The sequence below is a fragment of the Hemiscyllium ocellatum genome, chromosome 1 (assembly GCF_020745735.1).
Source record: "Hemiscyllium ocellatum isolate sHemOce1 chromosome 1, sHemOce1.pat.X.cur, whole genome shotgun sequence".
In the NCBI taxonomy this organism is placed as follows: Eukaryota; Metazoa; Chordata; class Chondrichthyes; order Orectolobiformes; family Hemiscylliidae; genus Hemiscyllium; species Hemiscyllium ocellatum.
In genome coordinates, this window is record NC_083401.1 from 8,607,102 (window position 1) to 8,629,947 (window position 22,846).

General features: G+C 50.3%; 1 protein-coding gene across 1 annotated transcript in view; it reads left to right on the forward strand.

Moving 5' to 3' along the window:
• The first annotated feature begins 1,272 nt into the window (after nt 1–1,272).
• Nucleotides 1,273–22,846, forward strand: part of LOC132820942 (interferon-induced very large GTPase 1-like) — a 60,777-nt gene continuing 39,203 nt past the window's right edge. Inside the window, exon 1 of the mRNA XM_060833543.1 lies at nt 1,273–1,319. The gene's annotated coding sequence lies outside the window, so the exon portion shown is untranslated. The remainder of the gene's footprint in view (nt 1,320–22,846) is intronic.

Below are 22,846 nucleotides of genomic sequence, written 5' to 3' on the forward strand. Positions count from 1 at the left end.
TCTATTTCTGTGTTTTTAATGATTACAAAGGTATCATCTACATATCTGACCCAGAGTTTGGGTTGAATTTGCAGTAAGACTGTTTGTTCTAACCTTTGCATTGCTGTTTCTACTATGAGTCCAGAGATGGGTGAGCCCATGGGTGTGCCATTGATTTGTTCATATATTTGGTTGTTGAATGTGAAGTGTGTTGTGAGGCACAGGTCCAGGGGTTTGAGTATGCAGTCTTTGTTGATAGGTTCCCCATCTTGTTGTCTGCTCTGTATGTCCAGCAGGTTGGCTATTGTTTCTCTGGCTAGGGTTTATAGGACAAACCAAACAGAGAAGAGCCAGGGAATTCCTAGAGGCATGGCACTCATCCACAGATTCAATCAATAAGCACATCGACCTGGACCCAATATACCGGCCACTGCAGCGGACAGCTGGAACTGACAACCGGAAGTGGCAGAGACAAGCCACTATAAATGCCGGAGGAAAGATCACAGAAGCACTTCACAGGAGGCTCCCAAGCACTGAGGATGTCACCTAGACAGGGGACAAAACGTCTGCAACATAATCAACATTCACAGGGTGGGGCTGGATGTGCAGGGTACACAGGTCGGGCAGAGTAGATTCAGCAAGGAGTTCTCCCAACCCACTGTAGGTAGCCCCTCAATGCTGTCAGGCTGAAAGAATTCCTGGATTTTGACCCAGCCACACTGAAGAAAAGGTGATACCTTTTACAACAACTCCCCTCTCTCCCACCCACCCTGCAGTAGGTAGATCCTCATTGCTGTTAGAGAAAAGATTTTGACCCAGTGATACAGAAGGTATGGCAATATATTTCTCAATCAGGATGGTGATTGACTCAGAAAGGGATTGGAAGCTGGTGGTATTTCCATGTACCTGCTGCCCTTGTCCTTCGAGATGGGAGTGGTTGTGGGTTTGGAAGGAAAGGATCTTTGGTGAATTTCTGCAGTGCATCTTGTGGATCATACGCGCTGCTGTTACTGAACGTGGTTGGTGAAGGAAGTGTTCCATTGGGGGTGGAGTGCCTAACAAGTGGGCTGCTTTGTCCTGGATCGTGTAAAGATTCATGAGTGTGTTGCAGAAGCAGTCTACAGCTGTTCTCATTATCAACCACACAGCCAAGTTCTGTGTTGCCTGCAAACGTCATGATCATACCCTCTGGATTTAATCCCAATTATTAATATATCCCACAGGAGACCTTGCACTGAGTCCTGAAAGAATCCACTAGAAGACGGACAACGGTCTTTTTGCAGCAGAGAGCGGCGGGAGCTGGGCGGGAGTGAAGTTGGAGCGCAGAGCTGGTCGGGAAGGTAAGTGATTGTTATTTGAGTGGAGAAGGAACCCGAGACACTACACGTGTAGTGTCTCCCACCCTCCCTCCTCCTCTAATCTAAAAAAAGGACTCAGTCAGCATAACAGGTAAGCTACTTAGTGTTCTTGTTTTGGAGACTGAGTGTAGAGTTATGGCAGCGCAGGCAGTGGAATGTCCCTCCTGCAGGATGTTTGAGGTAGGGGGTGACCACCGATGCTCCTGCCGAAGTGTAGCCAGCTCCAGCTCCTCACAGACCGCGTTAGGGAACTGGAGCTGGAGCTGGATGAACTGAGGATTATTCGAGAGGCTGAGAGGGTGATAGATAGAAGCTACAGGGACATAGTTACACCAGAGAACAGAGGTAGCTGGGTAACAGTTAGAGGTGGGAAGGGGAGGAAGCAGGCAGTGCAGGGATCCCCTGTGGTCGTTCCCCTCAACAATAAGTACACCGCTTTGGATACTGTTGGGGGGGAACGGCCTAGCAGGGGTAAGCTGCAGTGACCGGGTCTCTGGCATGAGGTCCGGCTCTGAGGCTCAGAAGGGAAAGGGGAAGAGGAGGAGAGCGCTAGTTATAGGAGACTCTATAGTTAGAGGGACAGACAGGCGGTTCTGTGGACATGGGCGAGACTCTCGGATGGTTTGTTGCCTCCCGGGTGCCAGGGTCCGAGACGTCTCGGACCGTGTCGTCAGAATGCTTAAGAGGAGAGGGTGTGCAGCCAGAAGTCGTGGTACACATTGGCACCAACGACATAGGTAGGAAGAGGAGTGGGGAGGTAATTCAGGAGCTCAGGGAGTTAGGCTGGAAGATAAAAGCTCGGACGGACAGAGTCGTCATCTCTGGGTTGTTGCCGGTGCCACGTGACAGTGAGGCAAAGAATAGGGAGAGAGTGCAGTTGAACACGTGGCTGCAAGGATGGTGTAGGAGGGAGGGCTTCAGGTATTTGGACAATTGGACTGCATTCTGGGGAAGGTGGGACCTGTACAAACAGGACGGGTTGCACCTGAACCAGAAGGGCATCAATATCCTGGGAGGTAGGTTTGCTAGCACTCTTCGTGGGGATTTAAACCAATTTGGCAGGGGGATGGGATCTGGACTTGTAGTCCAGCAAGTAGGTTAGCTGTTTTTCAGGATGTCCAAGAATGTAGGGAGGCTGTGGAGAAGGTAGCACTGACAGGGAATACTTGCGGACACAGAGGTGGGCTCAAGTGTGTATACTTCAACGCAAGGAGTATCAGAAATAAGGTGGGTGAACTTAAGGCGTGGATCGGTACTTGGGACTACGATGTTGTGGCCATCATGGAAACGTGGATAGAAGAGGGACAGGAATGGTTGTTGGAGGTTCCTGGTTACAGATGTTTCAGTAAGATTAGGGAGGGTGGTAAAAAAGGAGGGGGTGTGGCGTTGCTAATTAGAAAAGGCATAATGGCTGCAGAAAGGCAGTTCGAGGGGGATCTGCCTTTGGAGGCAGTATGGGCTGAAGTCAGAAATAGGAAAGGAGCAGTCACCTTGTTGGGTGTTTACACTAGGCCCCCCAATAGCAGCAGAGATGTGGAGAAACAGATTGGGAAACAGATTTTGGAAAGGTGCAGAAGCCACAGGGTAGTAGTCATGGGCAATTTCAACTTCCCAAATATTGATTGGAAGCTCTTTAAATCAAATAGATTGGACGGGGCGGTGTTTGTGCAGTGTGTCCAGGAAGCTTTCCTAACTCAGTATGTAGATTGTCCGACCAGAGGGGAGGCCATATTGGATTTGGTAATTGGTATCGAACCGGGACAAGTGATGGGCTTGTTAGTGGGTGAGCATTTTGGTGATGGTGACCACAATTCTGTGACTTTCACCTTGGTTATGGAGAGTGATAGGTGCGTGCAACAGGGTAGGTTTTACAATGGGGGGAAGGGTGAATACGATGCTGCAAGACAGGATTTGAGGAACATAAGTTGGGAGCATAGGCTGTCAGGGAAGGATGTCGTTGAAATGTGGAACTTTTTCAAGGAACAGATACGACGTGTCCTTGATATGTATGTAGCTGTCAGGCAGGAAAGAGATGGTCGTGTGAGGGAACCTTGGTTGACGAGGGAGGTTGAATGTCTAGTAAAGAGGAAGGAGGAGGCTTACATAAGGTTGAGGAAACAAGGTTCAGACAGAGTGTCGGAGGGATACGAGATAGCCAGGAGGGAGCTGAAGAAAGAGATTAGGAGAGCTAAGAGAGGGCATGAAAAATCTTTGGCGGGTAGGATCAAGGATAACCCCAAGGTCTATTATGCGTATGTGAGAAATACGAGAATGACGAGAATGAGGGTAGGTCCGATCAAGGACAGTAGTGGGAGACTGTGTATTGAGTCGGAAGATATAGGAGAGGTCTTGAATGAGTACTTTTCTTCAGTATTTACAAATGAGAGGGACCGTATTGTTGGTCTGGCCTACATCAGACACCAGATGCAATGTGGAGAAAGTGAGGACTGCAGATGTTGGAGTTCCGAGTTGAGAGTGTGGTGCTGGAAAAGGATAGCAGGTCAGGCAGCATCTGAGAAGCAGGAGAATCGACGTTTTGGACATACCTTCTCCTGCCACAGCAGGAAGTGCAAAACCTCCCCCCCCGGTCACCTCCATCCAAGGCCCCAAAGGATCCTTCCACATCTGACAGAAATTTGTACGTACCTACACAAATGTCATGTACGGTATCCGTCACACTCGATGTGGTCTTCTCTACATCGGGTAGACAGGACGCCAACTTGCGGATCAATTCAGAGAATATTTCTGGGACACCCGCACCAACCAATCCCACTTCAACTCCTCCCTCCCACTCCACCAACTCCATCGATAAGCCCTAACCACCTGAAGCCTGGAGAAAGAACGCCTCTGCAGCCCTGCAACCACATGGGATTAATGTAGATTTCACCAGTTTCCTCATTTCCCCTTCCCCTTCCTCCACCTTATCCCAGTCCCAAGCCTCCAACTTGGCACTGCCCTCCTGACCTGTCCATCAATTTTCCCATCAATCTGCTCCACCCTCCTCTCCTATCACCTTCTCCCACATCTTCATCCACTCGTCACATTCTCAGCAATCTTCCCACAGCCCCACATCCTCTCATTTATCTCTCATCCCTGGACACTCTGGGTGGTTTGGTGTGGCCAGTCTAAGTGACCTGCACATCCCTGGACACTCTGGGTGGTTTGGTGTGGCCAGTCTAACTGACCTGCACATCCCTGGACACTCTGGGTGGTTTGGTGTGGCCAGTCTAACTGACCTGCACATCCCTGGACACTCTGGGTGGTTTGGTGTGGCCGGTCTAAGTGACCTGCACATCCCTGGACACTCTGGATGGTTTGGTGTGGCCGGTCTAAGTGACCCACGCATCTTTGGACTGTGGGACGAGGCCGGAGCGCCTGGATGAGGCCCGTGTGGGCATAGCGGGGTGCGTGGGCTCCACGCGGGCAGTCACCTGGGGGTAGAATTGCACCTGGGACACTGGTGCTATGAAGCAGCAGTGCTCACAATTAATCTACCCTGCCCGCTCAAGAGGGATTTAGGAGACCTTGTCCATGAATCTCAAAACAAAGCAAGCATCCAAGTTTAAAGGTAACAGGAAAGCAAATGGGTTGGTGGCTTTTATTTCAAAAGAGCTTGGAATATAAAAGTAAGGAAGTTTTACTAAAATTAACAATGCGCTAGTCAGACCACTGCTGGAACATTGTGAATATCTTAGGCTTCATATCAAAGCAAAGATTTATTGACATTGAAGACAGTCCAGAGAAGATTCAGGAGGTTGATAATGGGTATGGAGGCACTGCTTGATGAGGGAGGTTTGGGCATTAAACAACAAAAAACAGAACTGCGGATCTTGGAAATCAGAAACAAAAAAGTAATTGCTGGAAAATCTCAGCAGGTCCAGCAGTATCTGTGGAATTAACTTTTCACGTTCACTGATACCTCTTCAGAACTAAATCTCTGTCTTTTTGAGTAGTTTGGGCCTGTACTCATTGAAATATCGAAGAATGAGTGGTAACCTTATTGAAACAGGCAAGATTCTGTCGGGACGTGACAGGGCGGATGTGGAGCAGTTGACTTCCCCCCACCAAGTGGGAGAGTTTAGGACCAAAGGAATAATCTCAGAATAAAATACCACGCATTTAAAACAGATGTGGTGGAATTTCTTCTGAAGGTAGTAAAGCTGTGGAATTCTTTACTACAGAGGCCTGTCAAGGCTGGGTCATTTAAATATATTCAAGGTTGAGGTAGTTTTTTTTAATCAGTAATACAATCAGGGTTATGGGGGGATCACAAGATCAGATTAGCGGTGATATCATTGGGTGTCTTTTGAAGAAATTCTCAGGAGTCGGACCTTAATTATTAACAGTCTTTGTTACGTGGCCATGAGGAATATGTTGTGCTCACAAAGAGGGAGAGGCATTGTCTGAAGTCATACAAAAGATGACAGGTTGCATAGCTTTTCAGACAGGGGTTGACCATTAGTCATGGAGGGCATGGGGTCAGGCAAAGTCAGTGGCCAATCCCTGGTATTGCCACAGATATATTCCCATCAAGCATTTTCCCTCCAATCTGCAAGGAATCTTCCATAGAATCCTGGAAGATGACCACCAATGCATCCACTATTTCTAGAGTTACTTCCTTAAGTGCTCTGGGGTGTAGATTATCAGGCCCTGGGGATTTATCCTGTCTGTTTTCCTGGCACCATTTCTCTACTAATATTGATCTCCCTCAGTTCTTCCTTGTCACTAAATCTTGCATTCTCCACCATTTTTGGTGTCAGATTCATGTCCACTTTTGTGAAGATGGAGCCAAACTATGTATTGAGTATGTATGTATTGTCCCCTGTTGTACATTCCCCCGTTTCTGTCTGTAGGGGACATATATTTGTCTTCACTCATCACTTTCTCTTCACATACCTATAGAAACTCTTAGTGTCAGCCTTTCTGTTCCCTGCAAGCTTACATTGGTCTGTGACTGAGGCCTGGTCTGTAACACTGAGGACCATCTGTATCACTGAGGCCTGGTCTGTAACACTGAGGACCATCTGTATCACTGAGGCCTGGTCTGTGACTGAGGACCATCTGTATCACTGAGGCCTGGTCTGTAACACTGAGGACCATCTGTATCACTGAGGCCTGGTCTGTGACTGAGGATCATCTGTAACACTGAGGCCTGGTCTGTGACTGAGGACCATCTGTAACACTGAGGCCTGGTCTGTAACACTGAGGACAATCTGTATCACTGAGGCCTGGTCTGTGACTGAGGATCATCTGTAACACTGAGGCCTGGTCTGTGACTGAGGACCATCTGTAACACTGAGGCCTGGTCTGTGACTGAGGGCCATCTGTAACACTGAGGCCTGGTCTGTGACTGAGGGCCATCTTAACACTGAGGCCTGGTCTGTGACTGAGGACCATCTGTAACAGTGAGGCCTGGTCTGTGACTGAGGGCCATCTGTAACACTGAGGCCTGGTCTGTGACTGAGGGTCATCTGTAACACTGAGGCCTGGACTGTGACTGAGGACCATCTGTAACACTGAGGCCTCGTCTGTGACTGAGGGCCATCTGTAACACTGAGGCCTGGTCTGTGACTGAGGGTCAACTGTAACACTGAGGCCTGGTGTGTGACTGAGGACCATCTGTAACACTGAGCCCTGGTCTGTGACTGAGGGTCATCTGTAACACTGAGGCCTGGTCTGTGACTGAGGACCATCTTTAACACTGAGGACTGGTCTGTGACAGAGGGCCATCTGTAACACTGAGGCCTGGTCTGTGACTGAGGGCCATCTGTAACACTGAGGCCTGGTCTGTGACTGTGGGCCATCTTTAACACTGAGGACTGGTCTGTGACAGAGGGCCATCTGTAACACTGAGGCCTGGTCTGTGACTGAGGACTATCTGTAACACTGAGGCCTGGTCTGTGACTGAGGGCCATCTGTAACACTGAGGCCTGGTCTGTGACTGAGGACCATCTGTAACACTGAGGCCTGGTCTGTGACTGAGGACCATCTGTAACACTGAGGCCTGGTCTGTGACTGAGGACCATCTGTAACACTGAGGCCTGGTCTGTGACTGAGGGCCATCTGTAACACTGAGGCCTGGTCTGTGACTGAGGGTCATCTGTAACACTGAGGACTGGTCTGTGACTGAGGACCATCTGTAACACTGAGGCCTGGTCTGTGACTGAGGGTCATCTGTAACACTGAGGCCTGGTCTGTGACTGAGGGTCATCTGTAACACTGAGGCCTGGTGTGTGACTGAGGACCATCTGTAACACTGAGGCCTGGTCTGTGACTGAGGACCATCTGTAACACTGAGGCCTGGTGTGTGACTGAGGACCATCTGTAACACTGAGGCCTGGTCTGTGACTGAGGACCATCTGTAACACTGAGGCCTGGTCTGTGACTGAGGGTCATCTGTAACACTGAGGCCTGGTCTGTGTGACTGAGGACCATCTGTAACACTGAGGCCTGGTCTGTGACTGAGGGTCGTCTGTAACACTGAGGCCTAGTCTGTGACTGAGGACCATCTGTAACACTGAGGCCTGGTCTGTGACTGAGGGCCATCTGTAACACTGAGGCCTGGTGTGTGACTGAGGACCATCTGTAACACTGAGGCATGGTCTGTGACTGAGGGCCATCTGTAACACTGAGGCCTGGTCTGTGACTGAGGACCATCTGTAACACTGAGGCCTGGTCTGTGACTGAGGGCCATCTGTAACACTGAGGCCTGGTCTGTGACGGAGGGTCATCTGTAACACTGAGGCCTGGTCTGTGACTGAGGGCCATCTGTATCACTGAGGCCTGGTCTGTGACTGAGGGCCATCTGTAACACTGAGGCCTGGTCTGTGACTGAGGGCCATCTTTAACACTGAGGACTGGTCTGTGACTGAGGGCCATCTGTAACACTGAGGCCTGGTCTGTGACTGAGGACCATCTGTAACACTGAGGCCTGGTCTGTGACTGAGGACCATCTGGAACACTGAGGCCTGGTCTGTGACTGAGGGTCATCTGTAACACTGAGGCCTGGTGTGTGACTGAGGACCATCTGTAACACTGAGGCCTGGTCTGTGACTGAGGGCCATCTGTAACACTGAGGCCTGGTGTGTGACTGAGGACCATCTGTAACACTGAGGCCTGGTCTGTGACTGAGGGTCATCTGTAACACTGAGGCCTGGTCTGTGACTGAGGACCATCTGTAACACTGAGGCCTGGTCTGTGACTGAGGGTCATCTGTAACACTGAGGCCTGGTCTGTGTGACTGAGGACCATCTGTAACACTGAGGCCTGGTCTGTGACTGAGGGTCGTCTGTAACACTGAGGCCTAGTCTGTGACTGAGGACCATCTGTAACACTGAGGCCTGGTCTGTGACTGAGGGCCATCTGTAACACTGAGGCCTGGTGTGTGACTGAGGACCATCTGTAACACTGAGGCCTGGTCTGTGACTGAGGGCCATCTGTAACACTGAGGCCTGGTCTGTGACTGAGGACCATCTGTAACACTGAGGCCTGGTCTGTGACTGAGGGCCATCTGTAACACTGAGGCCTGGTCTGTGACTGAGGGCCATCTGTAACACTGAGGCCTGGTCTGTGACTGAGGGCCATCTGTATCACTGAGGCCTGGTCTGTGACTGAGGGCCATCTGTAACACTGAGGCCTGGTCTGTGACTGAGGGCCATCTGTAACACTGAGGACTGGTCTGTGACTCAGGGCCATCTGTAACACTGAGGCCTGGTCTGTGACTGAGGACCATCTGTAACACTGAGGCCTGGTCTGTGACTGAGGGCCATCTGTAACACTGAGGCCTGGTCTGTGACTGAGGGCCATCTGTAACACTGAGGACTGGTTTGTGACAGAGGGCCATCTGTAACACTGAGGCCTGGTCTGTGACTGAGGGTCATCTGTAACACTGAGGCCTGGTCTGTGACTGAGGACCATCTGTAACACTGAGGCCTGGTCTGTGACTGAGGGTCGTCTGTAACACTGAGGCCTGGTCTGTGACTGAGGGCCATCTGTAACACTGAGGCCTGGTCTGTGACTGAGGGCCATCTGTAACACTGAGGCCTGGTGTGTGACTGAGTACCATCTGTAACACTGAGGCCTGGTCTGTGACTGAGGGTCATCTGTAACACTGAGGCCTGGTCTGTGACTGAGGACCATCTGTAACACTGCGGCCTGGTCTGTGACTGAGGGCCATCTGTAACACTGAGGCCTGGTCTGTGAGTGAGGACCATCTGTAACACTGAGGCCTGGTCTGTGACTGAGGGTCATCTGAAACACTGAGGCCTGGTCTGTGACTGAGGGTCATCTGTACCACTGAGGCCTGGTCTGTGACTGAGGACCATCTGTAACACTGAGGCCTGGTCTGTGACTGAGGGTCATCTGTAACACTGAGGCCTGGTCTGTGACTGAGGACCATCTGTAACACTGAGGCCTGGTCTGTTACTGAGGGTCATCTGTAACACTGAGGCCTGGTCTGTGACTAAGGACCATCTGTAACACTGAGGCCTGGTCTGTGACTGAGGACCATCTGTAACACTGAGGCCTGGTCTGTGACTGAGGGCCATCTGTAACACTGAGGCCTGGTCTGTGACTGAGGACCATCTGTAACACTGAGGCCTGGTCTGTGACTGAGGGCCATCTGTAACACTGAGGCCTGGTGTGTGACTGAGGACCATCTGTAACACTGAGGCCTGGTCTGTGACTGAGGGTCATCTGTAACACTGAGGCCTGGTCTGTGACTGAGGGCCATCTGTAACACTGAGGCCTGGTCTGTGACTGAGGGCCATCTGTAAAACTGAGGCCTGGTCTGTGTGACTGAGGACCATCTGTAACACTGAAGCCTGGTCTGTAACTGAGGACCATCTGTAACACTGAGGCCTGGTCTGTGACTGAGAGCCATCTGTAACACTGAGGCCTGGTCAGTGACTGAGGACCATCTGTAACACTGAGGCCTGGTCTGTGACTGAGGGTCATCTGTAACACTGAGGCCTGGTCTGTGACTGAGGGCCATCTGTAACACTGAGGCCGGGTCTGTGACTGAGGACCATCTGTAACACTGAGGCCTGGTCTGTGACTGAGGGCCATCTGTAACTCTGAGGCCTGGTCTGTGACTGAGGGCCATCTGTAACACTGAGGCCTGGTCTGTGACTGAGGGCCATCTGTAACACTGAGGCCTGGTCTGTGACTGAGGACCATCTGTAACACTGAGGACTGGTCTGTGACTGAGGACCATCTGTAACACTGAGGCCTGGTCTGTGACTGAGGGTCATCTGTAACACTGAGGCCTGGTCTGTGACTGAGGGTCATCTGTAACACTGAGGCCTGGTCTGTGACTGAGGGCCATCTGTAACACTGAGGCCTGGTCTGTGTGACGGAGGACTATCTGTAACACTGAGGCCTGGTCTGTGACTGAGGGCCATCTGTATCACTGAGGCCTGGTCTGTGACTGAGAGCCATCTGTAACACTGAGGCCTGGTCTGTGACTGAGGGTCATCTGTAACACTGAGGCCTGGTCTGTGACTGATGGCCATCTGTAACACTGAGGCCGGGTCTGTGACTGAGGACCATCTGTAACACTGAGGCCTGGTCTGTGACTGAGGGCCATCTGTAACTCTGAGGCCTGGTCTGTGACTGAGGGCCATCTGTAACACTGAGGCCTGGTGTGTGACTGAGTACCATCTGTAACACTGAGGCCTGGTCTGTGACTGAGGACCATCTGTAACACTGAGGCCTGGTCTGTGACTGAGGACCATCTGTAACACTGAGGCCTGGTCTGTGACTGAGGGCCATCTGTATCAGTGAGGCCTGGTCTGTGACTGAGGGTCATCTGTAACACTGAGGCCTGGTCTGTGACTGAGGGCCATCTGTAACACTGAGGCCTGGTCTGTGTGACGGAGGACTATCTGTAACACTGAGGCCTGGTCTGTGACTGAGGGCCATCTGTATCACTGAGGCCTGGTCTGTGACTGAGAGCCATCTGTAACACTGAGGCCTGGTCTGTGACTGAGGACCATCTGTAACACTGAGGCCTGGTCTGTGTGACTGAGGACCATCTGTAACACTGAGGCCTGGTCTGTGTGACTGAGGACCATCTGTAACACTGAGGCCTGGTCTGTGACTGAGGGTCATCTGTAACACTGAGGCCTGGTCTGTGATTGAGGGCCATCTGTATCAGTGAGGCCTGGTCTGTGACTGCGGGCCATCTGTAACACTGAGGCCTGGTCTGTGACTGAGGACCATCTGTAACACTGAGGCCTGGTCTGTGACTGAGGGCCATCTGTAACACTGAGGCCTGGTCTGTGACTGAGGGCCATCTGTAACACTGAAGCCTGGTCTGTGACTGAGGGCCATCTTTAACACTGAGGCCTGGTCTGTGACAGAGGGCCATCTGTAACACTGAGGCCTGGTCTGTGACTGAGGGCCATCTGTAACACTGAGGCCTGGTCTGTGACTGTGGGCCATCTTTAACACTGAGGACTGGTCTGTGACAGAGGGCCATCTGTACCACTGAGGCCTGGTCTGTGACTGAGGACCATCTGTAACACTGAGGCCTGGTCTGTGACTGAGGGTCATCTGTAACACTGAGGCCTGGTCTGTGACTGAGGACCATCTGTAACACTGAGGCCTGGTCTGTGACTGAGGACCATCTGTAACACTGAGGCCTGGTCTGTGACTGAGGGCCATCTATAACACTGAGGCCTGGTCTGTGACTGAGGACCATCTGTAACACTGAGGCCTGGTCTGTGACTGAGGGCCATCTGTAACACTGAGGCCTGGTCTGTGACTGAGGACCATCTGTAACACTGAGGCCTGGTCTGTGACTGAGGGCCATCTGTAACACTGAGGCCTGGTGTGTGACTGAGGACCATCTGTAACACTGAGGCCTGGTCTGTGACTGAGGGTCATCTGTAACACTGAGGCCTGGTCTGTGACTGAGGGCCATCTGTAACACTGAGGCCTGGTCTGTGTGACTGAGGACCATCTGTAACACTGAAGCCTGGTCTGTGACTGAGGACCATCTGTAACACTGAGGCCTGGTCTGTGACTGAGAGCCATCTGTAACACTGAGGCCTGGTCAGTGACTGAGGACCATCTGTAACACTGAGGCCTGGTCTGTGACTGAGGGTCATCCTTAACACTGAGGCCTGGTCTGTGACTGAGGGCCATCTGTAACACTGAGGCCTGGTCTGTGACTGAGGACCATCTGTAACACTGAGGCCTGGTCTGTGACTGAGGGCCATCTGTAACTCTGAGGCCTGGTCTGTGACTGAGGGCCATCTGTAACACTGAGGCCTGGTCTGTGACTGAGGGCCATCTGTAACACTGAGGCCTGGTCTGTGACTGAGGGTCATCTGTAACACTGAGGCCTGGTCTGTGACTGAGGGTCATCTGTAACACTGAGGCCTGGTCTGTGACTGAGGACCATCTGTAACACTGAGGCCTGGTCTGTTACTGAGGGTCATCTGTAACACTGAGGCCTGGTCTGTGACTGAGGACCATCTGTAACACTGAGGCCTGGTCTGTGACTGAGGACCATCTGTAACACTGAGGCCTGGTCTGTGACTGAGGGCCATCTGTAACACTGAGGCCTGGTCTGTGACTGAGGACCATCTGTAACACTGAGGCCTGGTCTGTGTGACGGAGGACTATCTGTAACACTGAGGCCTGGTCTGTGACTGAGGGCCATCTGTATCACTGAGGCCTGGTCTGTGACTGAGAGCCATCTGTAACACTGAGGCCTGGTCTGTGACTGAGGACCATCTGTAACACTGAGGCCTGGTCTGTGTGACTGAGGACCATCTGTAACACTGAGGCCTGGTCTGTGTGACTGAGGACCATCTGTAACACTGAGGCCTGGTCTGTGACTGAGGGTCATCTGTAACACTGAGGCCTGGTCTGTGACTGAGGGCCATCTGTATCAGTGAGGCCTGGTCTGTGACTGCGGGCCATCTGTAACACTGAGGCCTGGTCTGTGACTGAGGACCATCTGTAACACTGAGGCCTGGTCTGTGACTGAGGGCCATCTGTAACACTGAGGCCTGGTCTGTGACTGAGGGCCATCTGTAACACTGAAGCCTGGTCTGTGACTGAGGGCCATCTTTAACACTGAGGCCTGGTCTGTGACAGAGGGCCATCTGTACCACTGAGGCCTGGTCTGTGACTGAGGGCCATCTGTAACACTGAGGCCTGGTCTGTGACTGAGGGTCATCTGTAACACTGAGGCCTGGTCTGTGACTGAGGTCCATCTGTAACACTGAGGCCTGGTCTGTGACTGAGGACCATCTGTAACACTGAGGCCTGGTCTGTGACTGAGGGCCATCTATAACACTGAGGCCTGGTCTGTGACTGAGGACCATCTGTAACACTGAGGCCTGGTCTGTGACTGAGGGCCATCTGTAACACTGAGGCCTGGTCTGTGACTGAGGGCCATCTGTAACACTGAGGCCTGGTGTGTGACTGAGGACCATCTGTAACACTGAGGCCTGGTCTGTGACTGAGGACCATCTGTAACACTGAGGCCTGGTCTGTGACTGAGGGCCATCTGTAACACTGAGGCCTGGTGTGTGACTGAGGACCATCTGTAACACTGAGGCCTGGTCTGTGACTGAGGGTCATCTGTAACACTGAGGCCTGGTCTGTGACTGAAGGCCATCTGTAACACTGAGGCCTGGTCTGTGACTGAGGGCCATCTGTAACACTGAGGCCTGGTCTGTGTGACTGAGGACCATCTGTAACACTGAAGCCTGGTCTGTGACTGAGGACCATCTGTAACACTGAGGCCTGGTCTGTGACTGAGAGCCATCTGTAACACTGAGGCCTGGTCAGTGACTGAGGACCATCTGTAACACTGAGGCCTGGTCTGTGACTGAGGGTCATCCTTAACACTGAGGCCTGGTCTGTGACTGAGGGCCATCTGTAACACTGAGGCCTGGTCTGTGACTGAGGACCATCTGTAACACTGAGGCCTGGTCTGTGACTGAGGGCCATCTGTAACTCTGAGGCCTGGTCTGTGACTGAGGGCCATCTGTAACACTGAGGCCTGGTCTGTGACTGAGGGCCATCTGTAACACTGAGGCCTGGTCTGTGACTGAGGACCATCTGTAACACTGAGGCCTGGTCTGTGACTGAGGGTCATCTGTAACACTGAGGCCTGGTCTGTGACTGAGGACCATCTGTAACACTGAGGCCTGGTCTGTTACTGAGGGTCATCTGTAACACTGAGGCCTGGTCTGTGACTGAGGACCATCTGTAACACTGAGGCCTGGTCTGTGACTGAGGACCATCTGTAACACTGAGGCCTGGTCTGTGACTGAGGGCCATCTGTAACACTGAGGCCTGGTCTGTGACTGAGGACCATCTGTAACACTGAGGCCTGGTCTGTGACTGAGGGCCATCTGTAACACTGAGGCCTGGTCTGTGACTGAGGACCATCTGTAACACTGAGGCCTGGTCTGTGACTGAGGACCATCTGTAACACTGAGGCCTGGTCTGTGACTGAGGGTCATCTGTAACACTGAGGCCTGGTCTGTGACTGAGGACCATCTGTAACACTGAGGCCTGGTCTGTTACTGAGGGTCATCTGTAACACTGAGGCCTGGTTTGTGACTGAGGACCATCTGTAACACTGAGGCCTGGTCTGTGACTGAGGGTCATCTGTAACACTGAGGCCTGGTCTGTGACTGAGGACCATCTGTAACACTGAGGCCTGGTCTGTGACTGAGGGTCATCTGTAACACTGAGGCCTGGTCTGTGACTGAGGGTCATCTGTAACACTGAGGCCTGGTGTGTGACTGAGGACCATCTGTAACACTGAGGCCTGGTCTGTGACTGAGGGCCATCTGTAACACTGAGGCCTGGTGTGTGACTGAGGACCATCTGTAACACTGAGGCCTGGTCTGTGACTGAGGACCATCTGTAACACTGAGGCCTGGTCTGTGACTGAGGGCCATCTGTAACACTGAGGCCTGGTCTGTGACTGAGGGTCATCTGTAACACTGAGGCCTGGTCTGTGTGACTGAGGACCATCTGTAACACTGAGGCCTGGTCTGTGACTGAGGGTCGTCTGTAACACTGAGGCCTAGTCTGTGACTGAGGACCATCTGTAACACTGAGGCCTGGTCTGTGACTGAGGGCCATCTGTAACACTGAGGCCTGGTGTGTGACTGAGGACCATCTGTAACACTGAGGCCTGGTCTGTGACTGAGGGCCATCTGTAACACTGAGGCCTGGTCTGTGACTGAGGACCATCTGTAACACTGAGGCCTGGTCTGTGACTGAGGGCCATCTGTAACACTGAGGCCTGGTCTGTGACTGAGGGTCATCTGTAACACTGAGGCCTGGTCTGTGACTGAGGGCCATCTGTATCACTGAGGCCTGGTCTGTGACTGAGGGCCATCTGTAACACTGAGGCCTGGTCTGTGACTGAGGGCCATCTGTAACACTGAGGACTGGTCTGTGACTCAGGGCCATCTGTAACACTGAGGCCTGGTCTGTGACTGAGGACCATCTGTAACACTGAGGCCTGGTCTGTGACTGAGGGCCATCTGTAACACTGAGGCCTGGTCTGTGACAGAGGGCCATCTGTATCACTGAGGCCTGGTCTGTGACTGAGGACCATATGTAACACTGACGCCTGGTCTGTGACTGAGGACCATCTGTAACACTGAGGCCTGGTCTGTGACTGAGGGCCATCTGTATCACTGAGGCCTGGTCTGTGACTGAGGACCATCTGTAACACTGAGGCCTGGTCTGTGTGACTGAGGACCATCTGTAACACTGAAGCCTGGTCTGTGACTGAGGACCATCTGTAACACTGAGGCCTGGTCTGTGACTGAGAGCCATCTGTAACACTGAGGCCTGGTCAGTGACTGAGGACCATCTGTAACACTGAGGCCTGGTCTGTGACTGAGGGTCATCCTTAACACTGAGGCCTGGTCTGTGACTGAGGGCCATCTGTAACACTGAGGCCTGGTCTGTGACTGAGGACCATCTGTAACACTGAGGCCTGGTCTGTGACTGAGGGCCATCTGTAACTCTGAGGCCTGGTCTGTGACTGAGGGCCATCTGTAACACTGAGGCCTGGTCTGTGACTGAGGGCCATCTGTAACACTGAGGCCTGGTCTGTGACTGAGGACCATCTGTAACACTGAGGCCTGGTCTGTGACTGAGGGTCATCTGTAACACTGAGGCCTGGTCTGTGACTGAGGACCATCTGTAACACTGAGGCCTGGTCTGTTACTGAGGGTCATCTGTAACACTGAGGCCTGGTCTGTGACTGAGGACCATCTGTAACACTGAGGCCTGGTCTGTGACTGAGGACCATCTGTAACACTGAGGCCTGGTCTGTGACTGAGGGCCATCTGTAACACTGAGGCCTGGTCTGTGACTGAGGACCATCTGTAACACTGAGGCCTGGTCTGTGACTGAGGGCCATCTGTAACACTGAGGCCTGGTCTGTGACTGAGGGCCATCTGTAACACTGAGGCCTGGTCTGTGACTGAGGACCATCTGTAACACTGAGGCCTGGTCTGTGACTGAGGACCATCTGTAACACTGAGGCCTGGTCTGTGACTGAGGGTCATCTATAACACTGAGGCCTGGTCTGTGACTGAGGACCATCTGTAACACTGAGGCCTGGTCTGTTACTGAGGGTCATCTGTAACACTGAGGCCTGGTTTGTGACTGAGGACCATCTGTAACACTGAGGCCTGGTCTGTGACTGAGGGTCATCTGTAACACTGAGGCCTGGTCTGTGACTGAGGACCATCTGTAACACTGAGGCCTGGTCTGTGACTGAGGGTCATCTGTAACACTGAGGCCTGGTCTGTGACTGAGGGTCATCTGTAACACTGAGGCCTGGTGTGTGACTGAGGACCATCTGTAACACTGAGGCCTGGTCTGTGACTGAGGGCCATCTGTAACACTGAGGCCTGGTGTGTGACTGAGGACCATCTGTAACACTGAGGCCTGGTCTGTGACTGAGGACCATCTGTAACACTGAGGCCTGGTCTGTGACTGAGGGCCATCTGTAACACTGAGGCCTGGTCTGTGACTGAGGGTCATCTGTAACACTGAGGCCTGGTCTGTGTGACTGAGGGCCATCTGTAACACTGAGGCCTGGTCTGTCACTGAGGACCATCTGTAACACTGAGGCAAAGGGATGGGTGAAAGTCTGTCTGTTTTAATGCAAGAAGTATCAGGAATAAGTGTGATGAACTTAGAGCATGCATCAGTACTTGGAACTATGATGTTGTGGTCATAATGGAGACATGGATTTCACAGGGGCAGGAATGGTTGCTGGATGTTCCAAGGCTTATATATTTTAAAACGAACAGGGAGGAGTGTAAGAGAGGAGAGGGACTGGCATTGTTAATTAGAGTCCATCACAGCTGCAGAAAAGCAGGTTGTTGAGGTGGGTTTGTCTACTGAGTTAGTATGGGTGGAAGTCAGTAACAGGAAAGGAGCAGTCACTTTATTGGGTGCTTTCTATAGAACCCCCTCGATAACAGCAGAGAGGGGGAAGAACAGCTTGGACAGCAGATCTTGGAAAGGTGCAGATTTAACACTGTTGTCCTTATTGGTGACTGCACCTTCCAATTCCAAACTATTGTTTGGAAGCACCTTAGTGCAGATGCTCTGGATGGAGTCGATTTTGTCAGGTGTGTCCAGGAAGGAATCCTGACTCAATATCTAGATAGGCCGCCTAAGGGAGAGGCCATATTGGATTTGGTGCTAGGCAACAAGCCGAGCCAGGCCAGGTGTCAGATCTCTCGGTTGGTGAGCATTTCAGTGACAGTGACCACAACTGCCTCACCTTTACCATAGCCATGGAGAGGGATAGGAACAGACAACATAGGAAGGGGGAGGGGAATTTATACTGCTATTAGACAGGACCTGTGGAGTATAAATTGGGACCAATTGTTCTCAGGAAAGGCAGAACAGAAATGTGGAGGCTGTTTAAGGAGCACTTTTTGAGAGTGTTGTATTTGTTTTCCCACTGAGACATGGAATGAATGTTAAGGAGAAGGAGCTTCTTATCAAGAGGAAGAAGTAAATTGATATTAAGAAAGTGGATGTGCTGGAATGTCTATGAAGCATCAAGTTAACTCAGTCCCCCAGGGTCAGACCAGATATCTTTAAGGTTACTAATGGTAAAGTCCTGGGGAGTGTTGCTGAACAAAGACACCTTAGAGTTCAGGTTCATATCTCCCTGAAAGTGGAGTTGCAAGTAGATAAAATAGTGAAGAAGGTGTGTGGTATGCTTTCCTTTATTGGTCAAAGTGTTGAGTACAGGAGTTGGGAGGTCATGTTGCAGCAAATTCTGTGCAATTCTAGTCTCATTCCTATCGGAAAGATGTTGTGAAACTTGAAAGAGTTCAGAAAAGATTTACAAGGATGTTGCCAGGGTTGGAGGATTTGAGCTATAGGGAAAGGCTGAACAGGCTGAGGCTGTTTTCCCTGGAGTGTCGGAGGCTGAGGGATGACCTTATAGACGTTTACAAAATTATGAGGGGCATGGATAGGATAAATAGGCAAAGTCATTTCCCTGGGGTCGGCGAGTCCAGAACTAGAGGGCATAGGTTTAGGGTGAGAGGAGAAAGATATAAAAGAGACCTAAGGGGCAACGTTTTTACACAGAGGGTGGGACGTGTATGGAATGAGCTGCCAGAGGAAGTGGAGGAGGCTGGTACAATTGCAACATGTAAGAGGCATTTGGATGTTATATGAATAGGAAGGGTTTGGAGGGGTATGGGCCGGACGCTGGCAGGTGGGACTAGACTGGGTTGGGATATTTGGTTGGCATGGACAGGTTGGACTGAAGGGTCTGTTTCCATGCTGCATATCTCTATGACTCTAATTAAAAGTAAATTCTCCTCTTCTCGGAGATACTGCCATTTACTGTCATTAAAGACTACGCTGCACATTTTGGGTGAAGGACATTTCATCTAGGTTGGACAGGAAGCTGGAGAGGAGGGATCCAGTTGTTGTCATCTGGTACTACTAACTTGAATGAATGCATAAAATAAACTAATTCACTGCATAAATGGAGATTAATGGGTAATAACCATTATAGGGATATGGTCATAAGGAAGTTGAAGTTGAGAACTGAATATTCAGGGGTAAGAGACCTATTGAAAGAACTGGCAGGAAGGGAAGAATGGTGATATGGCATTCTTAGTACAAGATGGATTTAGTACAATAACAAGAAATGATCTTGGATCGGAAGATGTAGAATCCATATGGGAGGAGGTAAGAAAAAAATAAGGGAACGTTGTAGTCATCTAGAGGCTCCCTAATAGTCACACAGCGCAAGGACTGATTCGGGATAGTCAACATGGCTTTGTGCGTGGGAAATCATGTCTCACAAATTTGATTGAGTTTTTTGAGGAAGTAGCAAAGAAGATTGATGAGGGCAGAGCGGTAGATGTGATCTATATGGACTTCAGTAAGGTGTTTGACAAGGTTTCCCATGGGAGATTGATTAGCAAGGTTAGATTTCATGGAATACAGGGAGAACTAGCCATTTGGATACAGAACTGGCTCAAAGATAGAAGATAAAGGGTGGTGGTGGAGGGTTGTTTTTCAGACTGGAGGCCTGTGACCAGTGGAGTGCCACAAGGATTGATGCTGGGTCCTCTACTTTTTGTCATTTACATAAATGATTTGGATGCGAGCATAAGAGGTACAGTTAGTAAGTTTGCAGATGACACCAAAATTGGAGGTGTAGCGGACAGCGAAGAGGGTTACCTCAGATTACACCAGGATCTGGACTAGAATGGGCCAATGGGCTGAGAAGTGGCAGACGCAGTTTAATTCAGATAAATGCGAGGTGCTGCATTTTAGGAAAGCAAATCTTAGCAGGACTTATACACTTAATGGTAAGGTCCTAGGGAGTGGTGCTGAACAAAGAGACCTTGGAGTGCAGGTTCATAGCTCCTTGAAAGTAGAGTCGCAGGTAGATAGGAGAGTGAAGAAGGCATTTGGTATGCAAACTTTTATTGATCAGAATATTGAGTACAGGAGTTGGGAGGTCATGTTGCAGCTGTACAGGACATTGGTTAGACCACTGTTGGAATATTGCGTGCAATTCTGGTCTCTGTCCTATCGGAAAAATGTGTAAAACCTGAAAGGGTTCAGAAAAAAATTGTTGCCAGGGTTGGAGGATCTGAGCTACAGGGAGTGGCTGAACAGGCTGGGGCTGTTTTCCCTGAAGTGTCGGAGGCTGAGGGATGACCTTATAGAGGTTTACAAAATTATGAGGGGCATGGATAGGGTAAATAGTCAAAGTCTTTTCCCTGGGGTTGGGGAGTCCAGAACTAGAGGGCATAGATTTAGGATGAGAGGGGAAAGAAAAAAAAGAGACCTAAGGGGCAATTTTTTCACACACAAAATTTTCACAATTTGTCCACTACACCTCCAATTTTGGTGTCATCTGCAAACTTACTAACTGTACCTCTTATGCTTGCATCCAAATCATTTATGTAAATGACAAAAAGTAGAGGGCCCAGCACTGATCCTTGGTACGTGTATGGAATGAGCTGCCAGAGGATGTGGTGGAGGCTGGTACAATTGCAACATTTAAGAGGCATTTTGATGGGAATATGAATAGGAAGGGTTTGGAGGAATATGGGCCGGGTGCTGGCAGGTGGGACTAGCTCGGGTTGGGATATCTGGTCGGCATGGACGGGTTGGACTGAAGGGTCTATTTCCATGCTGTACATCTCTATGACTCTGACTCTATGATGCAGAGAATAAATGAGAAGATTTTAGAAGGAAGGTATAAAGGAGACATCAGAGGTAGGTTCTTTATGCAGAGAGTTGGGAGTGCACGGAATGCATTGCCAGCTGAGGTGGTAGAAGCGAAGTCATTGGGGACATTTAAGCGACTGCTGGACATGCACATGGAGAACAGTGTGTTGAGGGGTGCGTAGGTTAAGTTACTATATTTTACATTAGGATTAAGTCTCAGCACAACATCATGGGACTAAGTGCCTGTTCTGTGCTGTACGTTTCTATATTCTATAATAAAGGTGTGTAAAAAAGACAATACATTGATCGGTGACTTTAAGCTTTCTGTGGATTGGCAGAGGTAGCCATAAAGAAGAATTCAAGGAATGTAAGGGACAGTGTTTTCAAACAATATGATCGAACCAGGGATCAAGCTATTGTGGATCTGGTAATGTGTAATGAGGCAGGTTTAACAAATAATGTCGGAGTAAAAGATCCCTGAGGAGATATTGACCACAGTATGGTAGAATTTAGCATTCAGTTTGAGAGTGAGAAAGTTGGGTGAGAAACAACTATTCAAAATGTAAACAAGGGTAAGTACATGGGAATGAAGACAGAGTTGGCTGCAGTGAACTGGGAAAGGAGTTTACCAAAAAAATGACAATTGATTGGCAAAATAATTCTGGGTGGGATTGAAAGGAACAGGGTGGTCATTATGAGGGACATCCCCCATAATTCCCCAACATTGAATGGAAATGCTGTAACTCTAGTGCATCTGATGGATCAGTTGTTGTCCAATGTGTGCAGGAGGGTTTCCTAACACAGTATGTCGAAGGGCTGACAAGAGGGGAGGCCACACTGGATCTGGTGCTTGGAAATGAACCAGGCCAGGTCTTTGACATAGTGGTAGGTGACCACTTTGGAGAGAGTGACTATAATTCAGTTACATTTAGTTTAGCACTGAAAGGGGACAGGTACATGCCACAGGGCAAGAGTTATCGATGGGGTATGGGTAATTATAATGCAATGAGGCAAGTGTTTGGAGGCATAGAATGGGGTAGCAAAATGCTGGGGATGGGGACAGTCGAAATGCGGAGCTGGTTTAAGGGACAGATATTGCACATCCTTGAAAGATGTGTCCCTGACAGGCAGGGAGGAAGTGATAAGGTAAGGGAACCGTGGTTTACCACAGAAATTGCATCTCTTGTTAAGCAGAAGGAGGAGGTTTATGTGACGATGAGACAAGATGGTTCCTGTGGACGTCAGAGATGTGCTAAATGAATATTTCTCATCGGTTTTTACTCAGGAAAAGGAGAATCTTGTAGAGGAGGAGAATGAAATACGAGATATTAGACTAGAAAAGATCGAGGTTAGTAAGGAAGAGGTGATATCAATTCTAGAAGGAGTGCAAGTAGACAAGTCCCCTGGACTGGATGGGATTTAATTGAGGATTCTCTGGGAACCTAGGGAGGAGGTAGCAGAGCCTTTTGCTTTGATCTTTTAAGTCGCCATTGTCTACAGGATTCGTACCAGAGGACTGGAGGATTGCAAATGTTGTGCCCTCGTTCAAGAAGGGCAGTAGAGATGACCCAGTTAATTATAGACCAGTCAGCCTTACATCTGTTGTAGGAAAAGTTTTGGAAAGGTTAATAAGAGGTAGGATTTATAATCATCAAGCAAGCAACAATTTGATTTCAGATAGACAATAGACAATAGATGCAGGAGTAGGCCATTCTGCCCTTTGAGCCTGCATCACCATTCATTATGATCATGGCTGATCATCCTCAATCAGTATCCTG